The following is a 26,018-nucleotide window of genomic DNA, read 5'->3' on the forward strand; positions in this document are numbered from 1 at the left end:
TTTAAAAACCCTTATTAAAAGTAGGTTTTTAAAAACAATCTGACCAAGCCTACAGTTCTTTGGCTATGCTATATACTATTCTTGTTATATTATAGTCTTGTTCAGCATACAATCTTTTGCAAATTTATTTTTAGTATCAACAAGATCTCTTTGGCAATCACCTGGTGTTAGTATGTATATAATACTCACCTGGGAGATTGGACCATATCACATGCAAGCAAGCACGTAAATGAACTGAAAGTCAAGGATCTGTACTTTCCTGGTGGTTCATTTTTGTAGGCATAAATTTCAAAAGACAACTTTCCTTATTTAAATCCCAAAAAGACAAAATATAACAGAATTTTATAAAACGACATTATTTTATATCTATTATTAGTAATGTCAGATAATACCTGACAGCAGATAATAGGTAGAATTTGCAATAGTTAAGTTGAAATTCAAACTCTATATCCTATGAATAAAAACATTTTCCATTGTAAATTTTGTGTCCTCAAAATATGATTGGCTTTTACTAGGTTTATTCGTAGGATTAGAATTTTTGATTCAATAATTCATCTTTATAGTACTGCCTTTACTGAAATAAATGTATATGGATATTGAATGTATTAAAAATTTATTGTTACATATTCTAGAGAATGTCAAAATTCAATTACTTGACCAGGTCAATTACTGAGATGAGGGTTTGGCAACAATAAACAATTTATAGTTACTTATATTATGCTATCTATAACTCACTAATAATTACAATAATATGTTTTCTGTGTATCATTTAGTATTATACCTTAGTGATATTTAAAAATACAAATTCTTAGATATATCCTCCAAATGTCACCTGCTGAGAAAAAACATAAAAGGATCTAAATTGCCTTAAAGTTTACTACCTTTAAAGATATTGTATAAAATTGTCTTTATTGTTAAAATAGACTTCTTTAATCCCCTAATGATAGTAACGATAAGAATACTTGATTCTTATTTTATCAGAAGTGTGACTTTGTAAACATTCTGTGCTGAGTCCTGCTGGACTGTATGGAAACAGAAGTGTAACATGCTTTCCTGCCCATGGAACAGGGCCAGCAGGGTGTGGCCCCACAAGTATTGAGCATTGATAGGTGTAAGGTTTGTTTGTATATTTGACTTTATGTTCCTCCTTCAGGGAAATGTCCTTTCTGTAAAGATTAATGATTCCATGATAATCAAAGACAACATGAGTTTGGGAGGTAAGGGTGTGTCTAATGTCTCAGCAAAATGGTAGAATGCTGTGACCTTCAGGACAGCCTGAAGTTTGCTATGGCTATGGCAGAAAACATGAGTTGAAAATATATAATTTCTCAACTATTAATAGTATAAGGAGGTAATATGAATTTTACAAGAGTCTTCGTAGACCTAGAGAGACAAAAGCATCTGCGCTGTGAGACAGCTGCTCGCAATGATACAAAAGCTTAAATATAAAGGCAAACAGATTCCTGAGTTCAAGATCATCCAGGTGTCATCAGCATGGGACATCTCAAGATGGGATCCCAACTAGCTACGTTTAAGTTTGTGCTTCCAAAACTAGGCACAACTCTGAATTCATTTGCCATTAAAATAAAATGTATACCTTCTGTCTTCCTCTGTGAATCAAGGGGCTACAGTTATTGAATACTAATTTCTGGGATGGTCAAGAAGGAACTTGGAGTAAATGACTCAAGTTATATGTAAATAAAAGACTACGCTCTTTAGTCTGTGTGAGATGAGCTTGCAGAGAGCAATATCAGTTCTTTTCTTTAGAAATTTACCCCTAAGAAGAGCTGAGCTGTTTGGAGATCTCTGAAGAGCAAATGCAACTCGTTTATACTTTATCTAGCAAATTTTCTGATTTTGGTGAGAAGAAACTTCATGGGGAGTAGGCTGTTTTTAGAATTTTTCATAGTTCTTTTAAAATTTTTCTAACAGGATTTCTGCTTGGTCAAAAATCCCAAGAATTGCTTAAAGAGCTAGCACAGGTCTTTTAGAATTTCTTCTACCAGCTACCCAGAGAGAACTGCTTTGGTTAGAAAACTCATGAACTATCTAGATACCTTGCAGAATTTTTTTCTAGCATAAGAAAATCATCTCTAGAAGAAACTTGTCTTGAGCAAGGAGATGTCTCAAGCAGAGAGCTATCTAGGGAGCCATCTTGAGCAAACTATAAGTCTATGTCACATTGTACCTATGATTTGACTTCAAGTCATTCTTTTTGCAGCTCCAAAGTACCCCTTTCTCAGAATCCCTGACCAAACAGAGACTGGTCCTTGGCAGGTCTGATGTGTGTAATGGCCAGAAGTCTAGAAAGGCACAAAACGTAATGTATCAATAGTTTTATAATATCCCACAAATAAAAGAACTATTTTACATTCTTTCAAAATAATATTATTTTTGTCAGTCTTGTTTCTACCCTAGATCTCTGAGGCATCTACCTTCTGGTTCCTGGACATCCAAGCAGTGTTGGGCGTGGGCTACCTCATTGCTTAGGCCTCAAGGTAGACCAATCATTCACTGGCTGCTTCCATAAACTCTGAGCCACCTTTGCCCTAGCACATCTTAGGCAGGACAGGTTGTGAGTAAAATGTTTTGTGGCTGGGTTACTGTCCCAGTCCCACCACTAAAAAGCTTGCCTGATTATAGAAGTTGACTGGTTCAGGCTTTCTATCATCCATTATGAGGAGTCCTCTATAAGATCATCTTCACAGGTTCCAGGAATTTTTGATTGCATTAGGTTTCCAAATGAGTTCCTAATGACCACCAATTCTAATCATCTCTTTCAGTAATCTCTGCCCCCATCCCTCTCATCTTAACCTATTCTTTTTCCCAGCCCCACCTAGTTCTCCTGAAAAAAATCAACTCTATTTTCCCTTTCCAGGGAGATTCATTCATCCTTCCTAAATCCTTCCTTTTTACTTAGTCTCTCTAGGTCTGTATATTCGTGTAATTATCCTTTACTTATTAGATAATATCTACTTATAAGTTAGTATATATCAGATTTGTCCTTCTGGTTCTGGGTTGCATCACTTAAGATGATTTTTCAAGTTCCATCCATTTGCCTGCTAGTGCTCTGATGTTGATATTTTTAACAGTTGACTAATAATCCATTCTGTAAATGTGCTACAGTTTCTTTATCTATTATTAAATTAAGGGATATCTAGGTTGTTTCTAGCTACTTGCTATTATGAACAAAGTTGCTATGAACATAGTTGAGTGAGTATCCTTGTGGTAGAATGGAGTGTCCTTTGGATATATGCTCAAAAGTGGCATAACTTTTTCTTCAGGTAGATCTATTCACAGTTTTCTAAGGAACAACCATATCAGTTTCCACAGTGGCTGTATGAGTTTGTACTCTCACTAGCAATAGAGGAGTTTCTTCCTCCACACCTTTGCCATCCTGAGCTATCATTTGTAGTCTTAGTCATTCTGACAGGGATAAAATGGAATCTCAATATAGTTTTGATTTACATTTTGCTGATGACTAAAACTATTCAATATGTTTTTAAGTGTTTCTTTGCCATTTTAGACTCCTCTATTGAGAATTCTTTATTTAGATCTGTATCCTATTCTTTCATTGATCAGTTTTGTTTGTTGATGTCTAGTTTCTTGAGTTTTTTTTTATAGTTTTGGATATTAACACTATAGGATATGGAGTTGGTGAAACTCTTTTCTTATTCTGTAGAATACCATTTTGTCTTATTAACAGTTTCCTTTGCCTTACATTTCAGTTGAAATGAGTCCTAATGATAGTTTCTTAACTCATATATCAGTGCTTGGCTCACTGCTCATCAGAGAGGCTTCCTGTAGCACCTGACAGAAGGACATACAAAGACCCGTCACCAATCCTTAGGCTGAGCTTGGGAAACTTCAATGGAAAGACAATAAAGATTATTAAGAACCAGAGGGCTGGAGGATACCAAATGCTACAGAATCAATTAAGCAGGGCTCATAGGGGCTCACAGAAACTCAATCAGAATTCAGAGTCTGGATGTGTTTATGCTAAGCCCTTTGCATATATGTTGTGTTTGTTTAGCTTGGTCTTTTTTGTTGGACTTCTAACAGTGGTATAAAGTATGTCTCTGTCCCTTTTGCCTGTTCATGGGACTCTTGCCTTTCTTGGGGTGCCTAGTTCAGCCTTGATAAGAGGATTTGTGACTATTCTTATTGCAACTAGTAGCATTTGGTTGATATTCCTAGAAGGCCTGATCCTTTCTGAAAGGAAATGGAGGAGCAGTGGAATCTGGAGGGCAGGGGAAATTGTGTGGAACAACTAGCAGGAGGGGAGGGAAGACAGGCTGATATCAGGATGCATTGTAAGGTAGAAGAATACATAAAAATAAATGAACACCATTTAAACTCTTTTTAAAAAGTACTGAATTTATTGCTATTTAAAAACATGACTTTTGTTTTTTTAAATGAGCATAAAATGTGTTTTAATTATTTAAGATTCTTAAATTGTCTATTTCTCAAGTGTCATTTTCACATTATTTAGAGTTAAATGTCTCCTTTGCTGTTTTTGCTAGGTCAAATCCATTTGCTTTAAGACTAGAGTGTCCATGATATGAAGTTAATGTTCCCAGGAACAAATCTCAATGAGAAATTTCACAAATCAGGTTTCTTTTTATACTTCTTCAGCTGGGGTTGATTGCTGACTTGAAAGATGCTTTCTGACCTTCTTGATTGGAGTCGATGATTGTTTTCAGAGGAGGTAATGGAGTCTAATACGGGAAATAGCTTAGAATTAGATAGCTGAGCAACATTTTTAATCGAAATGCAGTCAATTCACAATAGTTCAACTTTCTCATACATATAGATATCACAAGAAGAACTTCCACAAATTGCTTTTATTATCCACTAATTTTTCTAACGTTCAAATGCCTCTAGGCTTAAAAGACCCTTTTTCCAAATAGAGGCATGTTATTTCCTTTAGAGGAAGCTTTGAATATCAATTTCTGGTTTTGGGCTCTGGATTTATGTTTAGAGACATTCTGGTACCAAGAGGTAGAATGGCCAAATAAAGAAAAGAAGATGAAATCGCAGACTCATGTTCAGAAATTTTGCCCTAAAATAGTTGGGTATAGACTTTAGTGACTAAAGGTAGAAAGGAGACACTGAGATTGCCATGGGTGTATATGATCAAGAACGTCAGGTAGGAAATGAAGGATCTGATACAAGTGGCTCTTAGGCTTTCATTGTGTATCAGGCACACAGTTATATTCCTTAAATAAAGAAGGAACTCTAGAGATGACAGGCAAACTTGAAATTCTATCTTTGTGACTGCTAGAAATATTCTAATATGTTCAGTGTAGATTCAAAGAACCTTGTGTGTCCATACCACCTGCATTGTCAAATTGTTTATTTTGGAATACATCTTCTAGAATTCCATGTCCTAGAATTGACTAAAAAAAGGAAATGGTCCCATAACCACTGAGACAATGAGTTAGAAATATCATTTAAATAGTTCAGCCAAACAAATTAGATTTTAAAATTCTTACATTTTATCTGTGTTTTGTTTTATGCTCATTTATAAAGATCTATCTACTTGTTATGATTTAACAAATACACCCCACATACCTTCATATATGTCTGCTATGAAGCTACCTTGCACATTTTCTGATGTTTTACACAATATTGTAAATATGATGATGTATGCCAGTACATCAATTATAAGTTAATACTGGTAAAAGTATTAACTTTTACTGAACATCTAAGATTTCTTACTATGGGTAACAGATTATACTACAGAAATAATGTTGGATCTTCAATCAAACTAAAAGTAAACTTGAATTGGTTATTTAACATCATATTTAATTCTATATACTTGAATAATTGTTCAGTCTCACAACTGTATCCTATATAGATAGAAAACTAACTGGAAAATCCTGTGGGGAAGAGAGCTGAAAACCCAGGAGTGCAGATATTCTGAGACCACAGGACAAACTGTCACCTCTGCACACCTCTGCCCAAATCCTCGGTCCAAGGGGAAACTGCACAGTGCCTCTGGAAACAGGAATATAGGAACAGACAGCTGCTGGTACCCATGGTTCTGGTCTGTGCCCAGGACTGAACTGAACCAGCCAAAGAGTTCCCTGCATCCAAATCCCATGGGGGAGACAGCTGGACCCTCAGAAGTGTGGATACTAATGAGAAGTCAGAGGAGACTACCCTCTGCCCACAGTCCAGACCCAGGAGGGAATTGCCTAGTGCTAACTCTGCCCCATGGGTGCAAGGACCTAGGAGCAATCAAGCGCAGGACCCTTTGATTCCTGCCCATGCCTAGAATTGAAAGACAGTCTCCAGGAGCACTGACACACCTGAAATCAAAGCACCTGTTCTCAGAAAAGACTGAAAGAAAATAGAAAAACAGTTATACAGGAGTGCTGACACGGAGGCCTACAGCAGGGTCAAGTCACTCTTAGAAATAGCCAGATAAGCAAACACCAGAGACAACCCAATTGCTAGAAAAAAGCACAGGAACCTAAGCAACAGAAACCAGGACTACTTGGCATCATCAGAGTCCAGTTCTCCCACAAAGAAAACACTAGATAGCCAAACACACCAGAAAAGCAAGATGTAGATTTTTGATAATGATGGAGGACTTTGAGAAAGACATAAAGAACTACCTTAAAGAAATGTAACACAAGAGACATAACAGAGAATTTCAGGGGCAGAAGATACCATAGAAAACATTGACACAACTATTAAAGAAAATGTAAAATGGAAAAGATCTCCTAGCCCAAAACATACAGGAAATCCAGGACCCAATAAGAATATCAAACCTAAGGATAATAGATATAGAAGAGAGTGAAGAATCCCAACTTAAAGGGTCAGTAAATATATTTAACAAAATTATAGAAGAAAATTTCCCTAACCTAAAGAAAGAGATGCCCGTAAACATACAAGAAGCCTACAGAACGCCAAATAGATTGGACCAGAAGAAAAATTCCTCCCTTCACATAATAGTTCAAACACCAAATGCACAAAACAAGGAAAGAATATTAAAAGCAGTAAGGGAAAAATGTCAAGTGATATATAAAGGCAGACCTATACGAATTGCACCAGACATCTCATCAGAGACTATGATAGCCAGAAGATCCTGGACAGATATCATACGGACCCTACGAGAACACAAATGCCAGCCCAGGTTACTATACCCAGCAAAACTCTCAATTAACATATATGGATAAACCAAGATCTTCCATGACAAACTCAAATTTACACAATATCTGTCTACAAATACAGCCCTACAAAGGATAATAGAAGGAAAACTCCAACACAAAGAGAGAAACTACACTGTAGAGAAAGCAAGAATATAATTTCCTTGCAATGAAACCAAAAGAGAGACAGACAAACATAATTCCACCTCTGACAATGAAAATAGCAGGAAGCAACAATCACTATTCCTTAATATCTCTCAACATCAATGAACTCAATTCCTCAATAAAAAGACATAGACTAACAGACTGGATATGTAAAGAGGACCCAGCACTTTGCTGCATGCAGGAAACACACCTCAGAGACAAAGACAGACACTACCTCAGAGTAAATGGCTGGAAAACAACTTTCCAAGCAAATAGCTCAAAGAAACAAGCTGGGGTTGCCATTCGAATATCAAATAAAATTGACTTTCAGCCAAAAGTCATCAAAAAATATAAGGAAAGACACTTCATATTCATCAAGGGAAAAATCCACCAAGATGAACTCTCAATCCTAAATATCTATGCTCCAAATGCAAGGGCACATGCATTCATAAAAGAAACCTCAAAGTGCACATTGCACCTCACATGATAATAGTAGGAGAGTTCAACACCCCACTCTCATCAATGGATAGAACATGGAAAGAGAAATTCAACAGAGACATAGAGAAACTAACAGAAGTTATGAACCAAATGGATTTAACGGATATTTATAGAATATTGCAACCTAAATCAGAAGGATATAACTTCTTCTCAGCAACTCGTGGAACCGTCTCCAAAATTGACCATATAATTGGTCACAAAACAGGCCTCAATAGATACAGGAAGATAGAAATAATCCCATGCATCCTATCAGATCAACATGCACTAAGACTGGTCTTCAATAACAACAGTAATGACAGAAAGCCCACATATACAAGGAAGTTGAACAATGCTCAACTCAATGACAAATTGGCCAAGGAAGAAATAAAGAAAGAAACTAAAGACTTCTTAGAATAATGAAAATTAACATATAACATTCCCATACTTATGGAACACAAGGAAAGCAGTACTAAGGGGAAAACTCATAGCTCTGAGTGCCTGCAAAAAGAACATATGTCAGCACCTTGACAGCACACCTAAAAGCTCTAGAACAAAAAGAAATATATAAACCCAAGAAGAGTAGAAAGCAGGAAATAATCAATCCCAGGGCTGAAATCAACCAAGTAGAAACGAAAAGGACTATGCAAAGAATCAACAAAACCAGGAGCTGGTTCTTTGAGAAAATTAAAAAGATAGCTAAACCCTTAGCCAGACTAACCAGAAGTCACACAGGTATCCAAATTAACAAAGTCAGAAATGAAAAGGGAGCTATAATAACAGAATCTGAACAAATAAAAAAATCATCAGATCCTACTACAAAAGCCTATATTCAACAAAATTGGAAAATTGAGAGGAAATGAACAATTTTCTAGGCAGATACCAGGTATCAAATTTAAATCAGGAACAAATAAACCATCTAAAAAACTCCATAACTCCTAAAGAAATATAAGCAGTTATTAAAAGTCTACCAACCAAAAAGAAATCAGGCAGGACTAGATGGATTTAGTGCAGAATTCTATCAGACCTTCATAGAAGTTCTCATACCAATACTATGCAAACTATTCCACAAAATTGAAACAGACGGAGCACTACCAAATTCCTTCAATTATTCTTATACCGAAACCACACAAAGACCCAACAAAGAAAGAAAACTTCAGACCAATTTCCCTAATGAATATAGATGCAAAATTACTCAATCAAAACGATCATCCATCATGATCAAGTAGACTTCATCCCAGGGATGCAGGGATGGTTTAATATACAAAAATCCATCAATGTATCCACTGTATAAACAAACTCAAAGATAAGAACCACATGATCATTTCATTAGATGCAGAGAAAGCATTTGACAAAATTCAACACCCCTTCATCATAAAAGTCCTGGAAAGAATTGGAATTCAAGGCCCATACCTAAACATAGTAAAAGCAATATACAGCAAACCAGTAGCTAACATCAAACTAAATGGAGAGAAACTTGAAGCAATAGCACTAAATCAGGGACTAAACAAGGGCGCCTACTCTCTCCCTACTTACTCAGTACAGTACTCGAAGTCCTAGTCAGAGCAATCAGACAGAGAAAGGATGTCAAATAGATACAAATTGGAAGGGAAGAAATCAAAACATCACTATTTGCAGATGATATGATAGTATACTTAAGTGTCCCCAAAAGTTCCACCAGAGAACTACTTAACCTAGTAAACAACTTCAGCAAAGTATTGGAGTGTAAAATTAAATCAAACGAATCAGTAGCCTTCCTCTATTCAATGGATAAACAGGCTGAGAAAGAATTTAAGGAAATGACACCCTTCACAATATTACCAAATAATACAAAATATCTTGGTGTGACTTTAACCAAGCAAGTGAAGAATCTGTATGACAAGAACTTCAAGTCTCTGAATAAAGAAATTGAGGAAGATCTCAAAAGGTAGAAAGAGCTTCCATACTTATGGATTGGCAGGATTAATATAGTGAAGATGGCCATTTTGCCAAAAGCAATCTACAGATTCAATGCAATCCCCATCAAAATTCCTACTCAATTTTTTACAGAGATAGAAAAAGCAATTTCCAAGTTCATTTGGAATAACAAAAAACCTAGGATAGCGAAAACTATTCTCAACAATAAAAGAAATTCTGGGGGAATCACCATGCCTGATTTCAAGCAGTATTACAGAACAGTAGTCATAAAAACTGTATGGTATTGGCACAGAGACAGGCAGATAAATCAGTGGAACAGAATTGAAGACCTAGAAATTAACCCACACACCTATGGTCACTTGATCTTTGACAAAGGAGCTAAAATCATCTGTCACGCCCAACCTCGACCGGCAAGGAAGACACAACCAGCGAAGATCTTCTTCAAGCAGTTTTACTCAGGAACCTTGATACAATCTTCTGACCCCGGGAAATCCCTGCACCACACTTAAATAGCTAGCACTAGCCAATCCTAGCAAGCCACATGGGGACAGCGGATAGGTTATACTTTGTGGAAGCGACCAGGCCAAGCAAGAACAGCCAAATAAGGACTTGTTTTTCTCAAGGACTTGTTTTTCTCAGTGACTTGTTTTTCTCAATGAGCAGATGGCAGAAACCGAACTTGTTTTTCTTAATGAGGGGAAGACGGAAACCGGCACCTTCCCCGGGGCCCGGCCCTCGCCGCTCTCTACAACCATCCAATGGAAGAAAGAGCATTTTCAATAAATGGTGCTGGTTCAACTGGAAGTGACCATGTAGAAGAATGCAAATCAATCCATTCTTATCACCATGTACAAAGCTTAAATCCAAGTAGATCAAGGACCTCCACATCAAACCAGATACATTCAAACTAATAGAAGAAAAAAATGGGGAAGATTCTCTAACACATGGGCACTGGGGAAAATTTCCTGACCAAAGCACCAATGGCTTATGCTCTAAGATCAAGAATCAACAAATGGGACCTCATAAAACTGCAAAGCTTCTGTGAGGCAAAAGACACTGTCATTAGGACAAAATTGCAACCAACAGATAGTGAAAAGATCTTTACCAATCCTACATCTGATAGAGGGCTAAACTCCAACATATATAAAGAACTCAAGAAGTTAGACTCCAGAGCGCCAAATAACCCTATTAAAAATGGGGTACAGAGCTAAACAAAACGTTCTGAGTTGAGGATTATCGAATGGCCAAAAAGCACCTCAAGAAATGTTTCACATCCTTAGTCATCAGGGATATGTACACCAAAACAACCCTGAGATTCTATCTCACACCAGTCAGAATGGCTAAGATAAAAAACTCAGGTGACAGCAAATGCTGGCAAGGATGTGGAGAAAGAAGAATGCTCCTCCATTTTGGGATTGCAAACTAGTACAAACACTGTGGAAATCGGTCTGGAGGTTCCTCAGAAAATTGGACATTCCACTACCTGAGGACCTATCTATACCTCTCCTGGGCATATACCCAAAAGATTCTCAAACATACAGCAAAGAAACATGCTCCACTATGTTTATAGAAGCCTTATTTATAATAGCCAGAAGCTGGAAAGAACCCAGATGCCCTGGAGGAATGGATTAAAAAAATGTGGTACATCTACACAATGGATTACTACTCAGCTATCAAAAACAATGACTTCATGAAATTCATAGGCAAATGGAATGACCTAGAAAATATCATTTTGAATGAGGTAACTCAATCATAGAAAAACACATTTGGTATGCACTTATTGATAAGTGGATATTAGCAAAGAAATTTGAATTACCCACGATGCAATCCACAGACCACAGGAAGCTTAAGAAGAAGGATGAAGAACATCGATCCATAGGAGGGGACATGGAAGCAAAGTTTAGAGCACCAACTCAAGGAAAAGCCATTCAGAGCCTGCTCCACATGTGACATATATATATATATATATATATATATATATATATATATATCCACCAAAACTAGATAAGATTGATGAAGCTAAAAAAATGCATGCTGAAAGGGACCAGATATAGATCTTTCCTCAGAGAGACATCCAGAGCATGTCCAATACAGTGATCAATGCTAGCAGCAAACCACTGATCTGAGAACAGGACCCCGTTTGATGGGAATTAGAGGAAATATTCAAAGAGTTGAAGGAGCTTGCAACCCCATAAGAATAATGCTAACCAACCAGGGCTTCCAAGGACTAAACCACTACTGAAAGACTATACATGGACTGACCCAGGGCTCCAACTGCATATGTAGCAGAGAATAGCCTTGTTGGGGCACCAGAGGAAGGGGAAGCCCTTAGTCCTGCCAAGGCTGGATCCAGAGTGCAGGGTAATTTGGAGGGGCAGTAAGGGGGATGTATGGGGGGAATACCCCTATGGGGGAGGGAGAGGGGATGGGGGCTTATGGACAGGAAACCAGGAAGGGGAATAACATGTGAAATGTAATTAAAGAAATATATCTAATAAAAATTTTTTAAAAAGTACTTGTTTATTACATGGGAAATAACGTGTAAAAATAATATCAAAACTATGAATTTAAATCACAAAACTATGCCTATGCAATAAGGATGTATACCTTATTTAAATTTTAAAAATGAACTAAAGCAAATAAGAGTGAAATCAAACACTAAAATCATATTTGATGTAAATATCTTTTGAATAGTATCTAGAATATATCTATAAGAAATAGGGGTAAGTTAGCTTAATATTAAAAATAAAAATCCAATAAGTTTCTAAGACTTGGTTTAGTTTTTTAAAGGTATGAATCATAGAGAACTAGTTAATCCATGGTCGTGATTGTTCAGATCACATTAAGAACTAGCAATGGAAAGTCTGGGAATTTCACACTTAACCTTTATAAATAGAGTCTGAAGCAAGTGGACATTTGAGAAGGTACAGAGTCTAAGTAGAAATCCATTTTATATAATGCAAAAGCACTCTGAGAAAGTTTCTTGGGTAAAATATCCATTCTTTCTCTAAAAGAGTATGTCTGACACATGATGTCCTAAAAGTAGTTGCTTTACAGATGAGACCTCAATGGGAAAATACAAACCAGTTATAAGGACTATTAAATATAAATACTGAAGCCTATACCATATCTTTGTGTATTTAGGAATAAACAAAACAGTGTTATACTAGGACCTATTTTTCTTGCCTTAATGAAAAAATACACTAGGCATAGTTTCTCCAAACACATGGCAGAAAATATTTTTTGACAATAATTTTTAAATATTTCATTTTATTTTACAATTAACATACAGTGCATTAGACACAATAATGTAACTTTTAAATAAATTGTTTTATTGAAATTTCTCCATCCACCATCTAACCCACATTAGTAAATGTGAAATTTAATCCTGAAATAACCTCTTTGATGCAGGTAAATATGCGGTCATCTGTATAAAGATAAGGACAATGTGTTCTACATTTTAAAGGAGCTACCTTCTGATTTAATGGAAAACTTCAGGGGTCCAGAATCAAACAATAAATCCCATGCTGGTACTACTGCAGGAACTTCTGTGGCAATGTCAAATTAAAAGGATGTGATTGAAAAGAAAAAAAAACAAACCTACAACATTTTTACAATTTCTAGATCTATGTTTTTCAAGCTAACAGTAGGAAGCAGAGCTACAGTGTTTTCTATTGTTGATATGATCAGTTACTACAATATGGATTCCTTGCCCTATACAACACAGATTTCACTTGGGTTGAGATATGGCTAAAATAAATGTTTGATCAGTTTATCATGGTTCTAAGAATTTCCTGTGAATCAAACTGTTTTTAAGAATAAAAATAGTAGTTTCATGTTACTGTAATACTCAATTCAGAGAAATGGCAAGTAAGGTCAACTGTCTTGCTCATTTAGTCTTAACACAAGAGTAATTAATATTCAGAGAGGAAGCAATTGACAGAAAGGTTAGTCTGAGCTTTTATATTTTGAATTTACTAAAGAAGAAAATTTACTAAGTTGACTTCTTAGTTGAGAAGAAAGAAGCCCAGGAGGGAAAGGTGTTATCATTCTTTTCTACCTTAGGAAAAACAAAACAATAGTTTTTATTTGTGTTTAGGAAGGGGAAGAAACTGGTCTTAGTGTGGAAAAATCAAAAACTCAGGGACTTGATTTGCTACCTGCTGCCAGAGTGCTTGGGTGAGGAACACATGCTGTGTTTCCTTTCACCCCATCTTCCCCTCTATTAACAACACCACACATCAACGGATTTTGAAGTACCCAAAGTGATTCCTGCCAAGCTACAAGAAAGGCACCTCTTTTATTCAGTTTTCCCCACCTGTGTCTACATTTTAGAAGATAAGATTTCATGACATCTTGCTGCATGCAGTCTTTAGGCTTGCTCAATGAGGATTAACACTAGTTTCTTCCATTCTGTGTGATTAGTGGAGAAAGACCAGAATGACTGTGTCATGATTATATACTTCTGTCCTTTCTTGACATCCTCAAGAAAGATAATTTTTTTAGAAGAGATAAACTTGAAACCTCTCCAAAGTAATTCAATAAAAGACCTCCTCTTAAGGACAGTTATTAAATTATCAAATAAGAAAAATTACTATATGAATGAATGTATTTTGGATAGCTGTTTGTAATTAAATGTAATACAATATACAATTTTCAAAAAGCCTTTTATTGGTCCTTGGTGAGTTTCACATCTTGCAATCTGATCTCAGTCATCTCTGCCTCCTTCCATACCTGCCCTACACCCTTGCACCTCCCCACACACAACAGATGGAAAAATTATTCATTGTAGAAGCTGCAGTGTGTCGCAGCGGGTCCTACAACACACCCTTTTGCCCTCAATTCTTTGCTTGCAAATGTCTATTGCAATGACTCAATGGTCTGCTATGAGGCCTCTGGCTTCTGCTACTCTATCAATACTGGAACCTCATTGTGACGCCCCTAGGATATCCTGTTGTTATCCTGACATGGAGATTCTGTAGATTTGGATCTGTAGAACCGGTCCCTGCATGTACTCTAACATTTCATCAATGGGCTAGATGTTGCATGGACCAATTCAAAGCTCTAAATTTGGATCTGAGAGTTATCTGCTCTTGTGAGCCCACCAGCTCCCATGCTCTCAAGCCCTCGGGGCTTGTTCACTACCAATCCTCACATCCAAGGCCAGCCCTACCTTTCAGCCAAGGTGAGTTCCATAGCCCACTCTCCCAAGTGTTGCAGCTGATGGGGAACATGACAACCTATCCTGTTCTCAGCATCCTAGGGCTAGATATCCTGTCTACTGTAGAGGGCAAGTGGTGAGGGTGAGAGAAGGCGTCTTTCCTCTACCAACTCTCCAATATGGCAAACAAGTTGTAGGGCCCACTATCCAAATCTCTCACCCTCAGGGTTGGCTCACCCAAGCCCCACTATCAGGGTCAGCTCTTCAGTGCTGGCCAGGTGAGGTGTAGGACCTGCTATCTTAAGTGCTGTAGCAAGTGTGGGGTAGGGAAAGATCACCTGCTCTCATGATCCTATTGAGTCCAAGTCACATGCCCGTGACAGGTGGTGATGGCGAAAAGAAGATGAGGGACTCTCCCTGTGTCTGTGCTACTGCCCAGCAGACAAGAGGCAGACATTCATGGCCTCAGGGACAACTCACAAACAACCCATTGTCCAGGGCCAGCTCCATTGTGCTCCCCACATGAGGTGCAGGGCCCACTTTCCAAAATCTGCATCTGGTGAGGGGAAAGGCCAGTTCTTCTGTTCTCATGGCCTTAGGTCTAATCCCCTACCTGCCGTAGGCAGTGAGGGGAAAAGAGGAAGGTATCTTTTCTTTGTACACACTGCCACATAGGAGACAAGTGGTAAGGCCACCTCTGCCATGCTCATATCCTCAGAGCCCTCTCACCCACAACTCCAGGCATGGGCACAGCCTGTTTTTCCGTGTACTATAGCTGGCTAGAGGTAGGGTCAGCTCTCGTGCTCTCACACCACCAGGGCCACCTCTCCTATGATGCCCAGCTGAGGTGTGGGGCAAGTTCTTCACGGCCCTCAGACATAAACATAGCCCTGAATAGCAGTTCAGACAAAAGAGGTTCACCTGGCCTTTGGTGTAACACTCCCTTGATGCTGCAGGGTTATGGTCCCAGATGTGGTCCTAGATGGCAGCACAGGTCAGGACCCTGCCATGCTACTCATATCAGGTTGTTCTTCACTACCTTTGAGTCCTTAGTTCTGCCTCTCTTCATTGTGCCCACATCCTTCTGTTTCTCTTTCTCTTCTATTTTTCCACCACTTATGTACTCCTCTTAGTGGCATCAAGGTCATTTTGTATCTGCAGTCATCTCAGGAGTAGTCCGAGGAGATCCATGCCTCACTCCTGCATTAGGGCACCAGGCAGACTAACTCCCAGTCTGGGCCCCATGATACTGGTCTGGTAGTTGTCTCAGTCTTGCTTCCTGCCCAGCCTGCCAAGGTAGCCCGATGACTCAGGATCACTATTACCCTCAGGTCACCGACCAAGTCAAGATCCTTCTCATCTCCAACTTGAACCTGGTCCTGATAACCCACCAGGGCTTGTCTGGTGCAAGACTGGTGGTCTTCTCAGGCTTGCTTTTTTCTGGAAATGCTAGGCTAATAATCATTCAGATGTTCATAGGTCAGAACAGTGATCCTACTTCTCTTTGTCACCATATTGATGCATATGTTACATGGAAGCCATACTTTTAATGCCTCCAGGGTCAGACATTAAACTAATTTTGATCAGGTCATCCCTTTTTTTAAATTTTTTTATTGTAATTTAATTTAAAAACATTAATAATTTCTCTAGGCATTTGGATCCTTAGTTTCCCCAGCTGAAAATTATTTATCCTTTAAAAATGATTGTCAAAGAGATTAGATAAAACAATATGTATGATACAATGATTAGTAGGCATTGAATTAATTTTATTTCTTTTTTATTAACTTGAGTATTTCTTATATACATTTCGAATGTTATTCCCTTTCCCGGTTTCCGGGCAAACATCCCCCTCCCCCCTCCCCTTCCTTATAGGTGTTCCCCTCCCAACCCTCCCCCCAATGCCGCCCTCCCCCCACAGTCTAGTTCACTGGGAGGTCATCCCTTTTTTATAATGCATACATCACTTCCACAAACATATTGGATTTTGTTAAATATTTCATGAATTTCAAAACATCTGACTAATAAGGCAACCTTCCCTTAGCTACCTGGCAATAGTGTTGAATACCAATAAGTTATTTTAAAATATTTGACATAATTTTTGTAATGAATTTATAGTGATGCCTTATGAATGATGCTTTCTATGAATGTTGTGTTTCTAGATCAAGCACAGAAGAAGTATTTTCATGTCCAGAGTTTAGTTTTCACTTTGTTAATTCTTCCCTGAAAGGAGAAGAATAATGGCTCATCTTCAGGCTGACAATTCTCCCTCCCTCCCTCCTTCCTTCCCTCCCTCCCTCCTCCCTCTGTCCCTCCTCCTCCTCTTCCTTCTTCTTCTTCTTCTTCTTCTTCTTCTTCTTCTTCTTCTTCTTCTTCTTCTTCTTCTTCTTCTTCTCCTTCTCCTTCTCCTTCCTCTCTCTCTCTCTCTCTCTCTCTCTCTCTCTCTCTCTCTCTCTCTCTCTCTGTGCTTTCTCAGGTTCTACCATGCCCACAGTAAAAGGCTCTCTGATCACAGAGGCATGTCAATCATTAAGCTCTAGACACATGGACAAATTATAACTCTTTCTGTATTGTCTGATGCATTTTGTAATAACTGTTTTATCTGTTTTGGAGATAATTCATATTACTTACAATGATGAAATAAAAGAAATTGTGGGCTTGAATTATTATAACTTCTCTGACCCAATGAAGCCAGTGCCCACCCTTTCAATTCTGTCTCTATTTCAGCTATGATGTGTATGTTACCTCTAGTGCTTAGGCTGAAATTTAACTACCAAAGATTGTCTTGGTAATTTATACATATAATCCTAATGGCCAAAGCAGGAGAATTGAGAGTTCAAGTCTTTACTATCCAAAACTTGAAAACAAGCCTGGGCCCAAAGTAGGAACTATTCACAAGATGACATGGAAGAAAAGGGAGAAGGAGGAGGAGACAAAGGGAAAGGAAGGAGAGGAGAAGGAAAAAGAAATATATCTAACTTCAATTGTAATAATATTTGGAGAATTGACATTTAAAAAGCCATATGTCATGTCACCAAATTAGTTCCAAGTATGATACAATATTAACAAAACTCATTTAAAGTAGTAATGCTATCTGAGAATAATAATTTCTTTTGATGAAGTTCCATGAATGCAGAAGCTCAGCTGTTAGGACATGGATATAAATATATCCCTCTATAGGCTTATGATTTGAATTTTAGGTCCATAGTTCGTGATCTTTGAAGTTATATAGATTCTTCAAGGATATACAGCCTGTCTGCCTGCAGCAGTTCGGGAAGGATGAGACTTTGATGTTATACCACCAGAGTTCCACAAGAACTGTCAAAGCTTTTCCTTGGCAATCACATGAAGAAGTCCCTGCTGAAAAATCGTGTCTCCGAGACTTCTCTATCATGGTTAACTGAAATCTCTCTGAAACCAACTACCTAAGAAGACTCACTCATTCTACTGGTTTGTTTTTTTGTTTTTTGCACATTTAACTAAAAGAATGGATGTGGTTGCGGAAGGACCAAGACAGAAAAACTTCAGCTAAAATATACATAGAAGATGACATCAAATGAGACAAACATCTGAGATCTAACCTAAGTTCAGGTCCAGTTGAACTACTGATGCTACCAAAGATATCTTTGAAAAGTAAAAGTGCTTTTAGACATGTCAACTAGATAAAATAGCAGGGTTAGGACAAAAAGTACAGACTATCTCAAGAGAATCTACAAACACATTCATAGAGGAAATAAAATCAAAGGGGACTGATAGAATTTTTGTAGTCAAAACCATGATTGATGTTTTCTAAAAAGGAGAAATATCATAGTTTTCCAGAGACTGAGGGCTAAGGTAAGGGATCACACAGAACCTTCCCTCCAGAGGAAGCCTTCTGTTGAGCTCACAGGATAATCTTAGTTATTATTTTTATATCCTCGGTCTCTGTCTCTTTCTTTGTCTATGTCTCTCCATCTCTCTCCCTCTTTTCCTCTCCTTCCATCACTCTTTCCGTTTTCTTTTCTGTTTCTCTGTTCTCTCCCTTTGTTTCTATTCATCTATATTCATTGTTTGTGGGGCTGGGTTCTGTAAAGGTATTTTACAGAATACAAAGTGTGTTCTGAATATTCTCCCTCTATGCACTACCCTTTCTCTTCCCTTGATATACTCCTCTGTTTTCTCTGTATGGTTTCTCTTCTAATTTTCTAAAAAATATCATTTGTAATTTTATTACATAAAATATAACATAATTTTACATAATCATATAAAGTCTGGGAACCACATGTGGAAGGAAATATTCAATATATATCTTTCTGAAAATGAAATTTGCTTAACATGATTGTCTCACATTCACTGTCCTGCCAACTCCATAACTCCATTATTTATAAAAAAAATTCATAGTATCATATGCCACATATTATTCTTCATCTATTCCTCTATAGATACCTAGATTAGTACTATGTTTTACCTACTATGAATATTGTGATAAAACAAACATGCATGTGAAAAGAGCACTGTGAAATGTTGATTTAGAGTTCTGTGATAAATGCCTAAGTGTGATAGAGTTGAGTCTTGATCTGATTTTTAGATTTCCAGGGAATCTTCTTGTTAATTTTACTATGGAGGGCTTTGTTTACTTTCCAACATAGGCTGAGTAAGGATTTTATTTGTCTATATACTTAATTATTTTTATTATTTCTTCTTTTTAAATACACAATTCTTATTATTTGTTTTCTTTAAAAAGACACTTGGAACAACTAAATATAAAATGGGATATGGCATATTTAGCAATGAAAAAGGACACATGATATTGGTACTCTTCACTGGAATAAGCTAATATAATACTGATAGGCACACTCATCCTTTCTACCATTATTTATTTCTTAAACCAAAAGGCCATTTCTTTAATCTTCTGAAATTTTAATGTTTTACTGTTTCTTAAGGACAAAGAATTTTAAAGGAATACCTTAAAATAAATAGATATTATATACTAACATACAACGTGCTATTGCCTAGAAATTTCAAATAAATAATTTTACAAAATTAATTTTTAGGTGATCCAAACATCTCTTCAGAAATGAAAATAAAGCCCAAGGTCAAGCACCAGTAAGTACATCAACATGCATAGTGAGGAATGCTATGAAAGTCATAATGCATCGGGGTTCAGTGATGGAATTTACTAATGAGATTCTTCTTCATATAGAAAACAGTTCTTCATGGTGGATACAACTCGTATCTTTCTCATGAGACACATGTACCTCACTGCTGCTTAGGTCATATTTTGTGATAATTTAAGAATCCAAATTTATCTTCAGAACACAGAATTGAACTTACCTACAACAATCTTGTTTTATTTAAATAAAATCTACATATATGTTGTACCACCTTCTATCCTGAAAGAGTATTCTCTTGTGAATCTTCAACATTACCAACAATTCTTTTTGGAAAATACTACCTCTGCACAAACTATGTCCTCAATTGGTAAACACTATGCTATGTCATTAACTTCTGTGTAGAGGGAAGATGAAAATTAGAAATGTTGCTTTCAGCCAACTATTGAACAAAGAATGGGGTCCCCAGTGGAGGAGTTAGAGAAAAGACTGAAACAGCTGAAGGGTTTTGCAACCCTATAAGAACAACAACAATATCAACCAACCAGAAAACCTCAAACTCCCAGGGACTAAACCACCATCCCAAGAGTATTCAGGGGTGGACTTGTGGCTCCATCTATATACGCAGCAAAGGATGGCCTTGTTGGACATCAATGTGAGGATAGGCCCTTGGTCCTGTGAAGATTTGATGCCTCAGTGTAGGGGAATGCCAGGGCGGGGAGGTGGTGAGGGAGCACCCTCATAGAAGCATGGAGAGGGGAAATGGGATAACAGGTTTCTGGAGGGGAAACCAGGAAAGGAGATAACATTTAAAATGTAATTAAAAACATATCTAACAAAAGAAAAAAGGTATGAAAAATGAAATGTTTCATTCTTATGGTTAGGATTACACTGACATACAATTTCCCTCAAATTCATGGTAAATCCACATATCATCCCTTCTGATAAGCCCCCAATTGATTCTCTAGAGAAACAGGACCATAGATAAAATGTAGAAGACGATACTCAAATTTTCAGTCTGCAAACTCCACGATAGAGAGAGAGAGAGAGAGAGAGAGAGAGAGAGAGAGAGAGAGAGAGAGGATATAGATTTGTGTGTGTGTTCAGTTTGCATATGGTACGTATATGCATGTTTTCAGAGCTGGTTTTTAGCACTGATAGCAATCAAAAGTATTCTTTTAAAATTTCATAATGGTTATTGAAATAATTCTTAAAATATAATGCTGTAAAATTATGAAAAAGAGAAACAATTTGTAGAAATTTAGTTGAAAGTTCTTCCAACTATTCTTTTGCTTTCCATTTTCAAAGAGCAACATGGAAGCAATATGTAATCCTGTTTGGAAGACAGGATTACGTAGGGTTATAGTGGCCGTTTCCATTGTGATATTCCAAACTTTATAAATGTAAAAAGTGTTTGCTGTTTTTACTTATCTTCCCTTATTCTTACTTTCACTTCATCTTTTTCACTCAGAGTATGGAGTATGTGCCTATTACAAGGCGTTATTGGGACTCAGGCAAATAAATATCAACATGTGGAAAATACTGTATTCAAGGCATTAAGTAATCAGGGAGTGAAGATGTTGTAATAGTTTTAAACTATTTAGAAAGCAAGAATATTCTTATGTAATACAATGTAATGTTAATAAGATTAATGAGTTTAACATGAATATATTTAATGTCCCATGCATTTGAAATATCCAGTTTTATATATATATATATATATGTATGTGTATATATATGCATATATATATGTATGTATGTCAAACATATTTTCATCTCTTTCAGATAGAAATGTGAAAATTAGCAGATAATTCTGGTGTGTATATATGGAGAATCTTTGATTAGCGGTAGCCAATGTGGAATTCAATTTGTGATAATTTTTCCTTATCTTCTGTCTTGTATTACAGTAATTCTGGTTACTATTTGCTTGATTGTATTTTTAGATAAAATTTTATAGTCATAAATATTAAAGTGAATAAGACAGCTGAATTTTTTAACTTTATCAGAAAATTGTAGTAGATTTGGTGAATACTCTCCAACCTGATGTTATTATTCTTTTCTAGTATTTCTTTTATTTTTATAATTATAATATAATACAATATATAATTCCTACTTCCCTTTCATCCCTTCAAACCTTCTCCCTCACCCATCCTTGTTTTCTTACAAAGTCATGCCTCTCTTTTCATTAATTTCTTACTTTCCCTAAGAATGTGGGTCACAACTAACACTGGAAAATTTACAATAGTCATTTTCCTTGTTTTTATATTTCAAAACTTTAACAAGACTATTTTAATGCTCAAAATATGATTTTATATTATTTATTATTCTTAGTTTTTATTTGTAATAACTTTATAGCACCCAGAATTATCCTGTTGTGTACAAATAATTAAAAGTGGGGTTTACTGCTGAATTAACTTTCCCCATCCTGAATTTTAATCAGAGATTAATAACAAAGCATTTTATTTTTTTTTTGTTTTTGTTTTTGTTTTTTTTTTTTTTTGGTTCTTTTTTTTTTTTTTTCCGGAGCTGGGGACCGACCCCAGGGCCTTGCGCTTCCTAGGTAAGTGCTCTACCACTGAGCTAAATCCCCAGCCCCAACAAAGCATTTTAAAGTAGGGACTAGATTGTATTGTCTCTCTCAGAAGTCAAATATTTAAATTTCTTGTTTAGTAGTTTCGGGTGTAGCCTAGGAATGTACATTGCAGATCAGAACGAATCACCATGAGGCATGTCTTTACAGACTGGAAACTACTTCTAAACTAAGATATTACTTCAGACATTTAAAGAAAGATTTTCACTATTGCTATAGAACCAGTTCCTGCAGACCTTGTACTTCTTTATTATTTCCTCTTGTCTATACTTTTAGAAAGCATCATAATTTTTCTTTATTTCTTGGAAGGTAGATTCATGGTAATATGATTACTTAATTAGAAATAATTTAATGTGCCGGATTAATGGGGTGATGAAAGGAGACTGGACGAGTTACCTGGCAATTGTTCAAAGTGCTTAATCTTCTAAGACAACAGTCACATAAAAACAGTGCTTAAATCAGAAAGGCAGAATAGGATAGCAGTAGTGAGAAGACTTTTAGAAAAGAAAATTGAATTAACGAGAAGGAGGTCTTGAATGACAGGAAGTCACACTGTTATCGATACTTTTCTTTAGGAGAGCTACTATCTGTGTGTCACAGGGTTAGCCGGGTATCTCATTAAGTGTCTTTAAGGAGAATTGTAATGTCTCTTCCCAGATATTTTATACAATATTTTATAAATAAAGTACTTTTGAAGAAAGGCAAGCAGTAAACACCCAAATTACATACCAATACACCTACCTTTACAGAGTTTGTAATAATTTATTGTATATACTTATATTTACATTTATACATAAAACTACACATATATTTTTTTCAAATACATACATGCAATTATACATTCATTATAAATAGTTATATATGTTAAAATATGTATCTAGTGTACAAATATAATGAAATATATATAATTATTCATAATTATATAATAATCTATATTAGTATCAACATATAGCATAGCTAGCATAGCTGTATATTGGTAGTGGTTCACAATTTCTTTATAAAATAAGAGACTAAATTACTACCAAAAGACTATACATAGACTGAACCAGGGCTCCAGATGCATATGTAGCAGAGAATAGCCTTGTTGGGGCACTAGTGGAAGGGAAAGCCCTTGGTCTTGCCATAGTTGGAACCCCAGTGTAGGGGGATATGGGGGAGGGCAATAAAGGGGAGGGGAGAGAATGGAGGCGTATGGACAGGAAACTGGAAAGGGTAATAACCTTTGAAATGTAAGTAAAGAAATATATAATAAAAATTTTAAAAAATAATTGTCTTCTTATTAAGGCAGTGACTTCATTCTCTTAGGTTGCCATCATTTCTGTGACATTAGGTCAACGCCTAATAAAAAGATCCCTGTGAAATATTTTTCTATGAGCCTTTTTAGTATAAAATCTTAAATAAAATATGTATATAAAATTTGACCTATCACAGTCTGAAAGAATAACCCTGCAACTCTCCCATATTCCACACTCCTTTGATGTTAGAGTAATATTTTCTTTTGAACTAAAAGTGATAAAACTTCATACAGTGAAAGTACATTGCATGGAGAGAACAAGATAAAAATCACCTTTTGGGTAGCAGGTGTTTAGAATCAACACTCATTAAAGGGACATTTTAAGAAGCATTAGTGCCCTTGATCAATAGAACTGGAGTTGGGGATTGATGTTTCTGATACTGGCTTGAAAACAAAAAATAACAAGTCATATCATTTTGCACAAAAACAAATTCAATAAATATAATTTATGGGCTTGATACTATTAGTAATGGAGAAATTTCTTTTAATTTATATAGTACTTAAATTCATAACTATTTTATGAAGAAACTCACACTGAAGATGATTTCAAACCAGTCATCCCAGCAATAGGCATGACGTCTATCTATGCAAAGTGAAATTATTCATTATTACAATATATAGAACAGTTAGCATGAATTTGTGAATCAATTCTAAAATTAAGTGATCCAAAAATATCCCTTCTTAGCAGTGTAAGAAAATATAATAGGTACTTTTATGTAGACATATGACAAATATATATTTTTTAATATCACTGTTCATAGAGTTGATGATCCCTCTTTACAAAATAACTTCTTATACTTATGAATGTAGTTAACATCATTATCAGAAATCAAGAAACCATAAAAGGGGAAAGGGATGTAGACAGAAATTGTATATTATAACCCCGGTCTCATTGAGATGAACTGAGAACGTTTAAAGTTGACACCTACTTCTGTAGTTGGCCATATCGGGAAATTTAAAAAAAAAGTTTCCATTAAGATTACAACACAGGACACAGAATCAACTGACTATGACTTGTGGGGACACACAGAGATCAGGGAAGCTGTAGTGGTGGACTAAAGTCCTCTGCCTATATCTTACGGATGAGTAGTTTGGAGAGATCAAAGAAGAGGGTGGAAAAAACAGGAAGAAGAAAAAATGGAAAACAAAAAGTAAAATAAGATTGTTTTGTGTTTATGGAAATAAAAAATTAAAATCAGAATAAAAGTTGGTATAAATATTATGCTTTTAAAAATTAATACATTTATTACTTATTTGAGTATTTTACATTATATACTTTGATCACATTTACCCCAAATTCCTTTTGAAGAAAACTATTGAGGTTTCCAAAAAGTAAACTATTTCTAAAATGTCTTGAATAAACTATCTTTTTGATTATCTTCATTTTTAGGGCATTTAAATATCCATCCAGTAGGCATATGAATTAAAATAAAAAGGCTGCCAGAGCATGGCTAAATAAACCTCTGTGTAGGCACTGTACAAAGGAAGTCAATCAAGTTAGTCATGAAAAACATGGGATTTTGTTCAGCTTCTTTTTCCTTAGCTATTCTCCATCATGCTAAGATATGCCAAGAGAAAACTTGGAAAAATACAGGTTTATTAACATAACACTGTAAAGGGGACTTCTCATTTAATTAGAAGGGTTGCATTCTTCTGTATCTTCTCCATGCTAAACTAATTTTATATACCTGAAATGTATGCTCCATAGCCAATATAGTTAGTTGCAGTTCTCAAAGATTTTTTTTAAATTGCTTTTTACATATTTCCTTTAACCAAAGGTAGTTACCTAGTGCATTAATTTAGAATAGACATAATTATAGACCTTAGTGAAAACAAGGTTCAAGCTTGACAGTGACAAAAATTTGCAAGAGGCTCCTTTTTATGTTTCTAAGCTAATAGTGTTTTAAGAGCAAAAGAAATATTAAGTAAGACATGCAATGGAAATTTTTTTTATTAACTTTTGTATTTCTTATATACATTTCGAGTGTTATTCCCTTTCCCGGTATCCGGGCAAACATCCCCCTCCCCCCTCCCCTTCCTTATGGGTGTTCCCCTCCCAACCCTCCCCCCATTGCCGCCCTCCCCCCACCAGTCTAGTTCACTGGGGGTTCAGTCTTAGCAGGACCCAGGGCTTCCCCTTCCACTGGTGCTCTTACTAGGATATTCATTGCCACCTATGAGGTCAGAGTTCAGG

The 26,018-nt window shown here is 36.3% G+C and overlaps 1 non-coding gene and 1 pseudogene across 1 annotated transcript; one reads left to right on the top strand and one right to left on the bottom strand.

Annotated features, from left to right (window-relative positions):
• The first annotated feature begins 1,897 nt into the window (after window positions 1–1,897).
• On the top strand, window positions 1,898–1,958 carry LOC120101222 (U7 small nuclear RNA). The gene has a single exon (XR_015679239.1). It is a non-coding gene; the product is annotated as a U7 small nuclear RNA (small nuclear RNA).
• Window positions 1,959–16,298: 14,340 nt separating this feature from the next.
• Window positions 16,299–16,419, bottom strand: LOC120101352 (small nucleolar RNA SNORA17; annotated as a pseudogene).
• Between the last annotated feature and the right edge of the window lie 9,599 nt (window positions 16,420–26,018).

Source organism: Rattus norvegicus, chromosome 2 (assembly GCF_021556685.1).
Source record: "Rattus norvegicus strain SHRSP/BbbUtx chromosome 2, alternate assembly SHRSP_T2T, whole genome shotgun sequence".
In the NCBI taxonomy this organism is placed as follows: domain Eukaryota; kingdom Metazoa; phylum Chordata; class Mammalia; order Rodentia; family Muridae; genus Rattus; species Rattus norvegicus.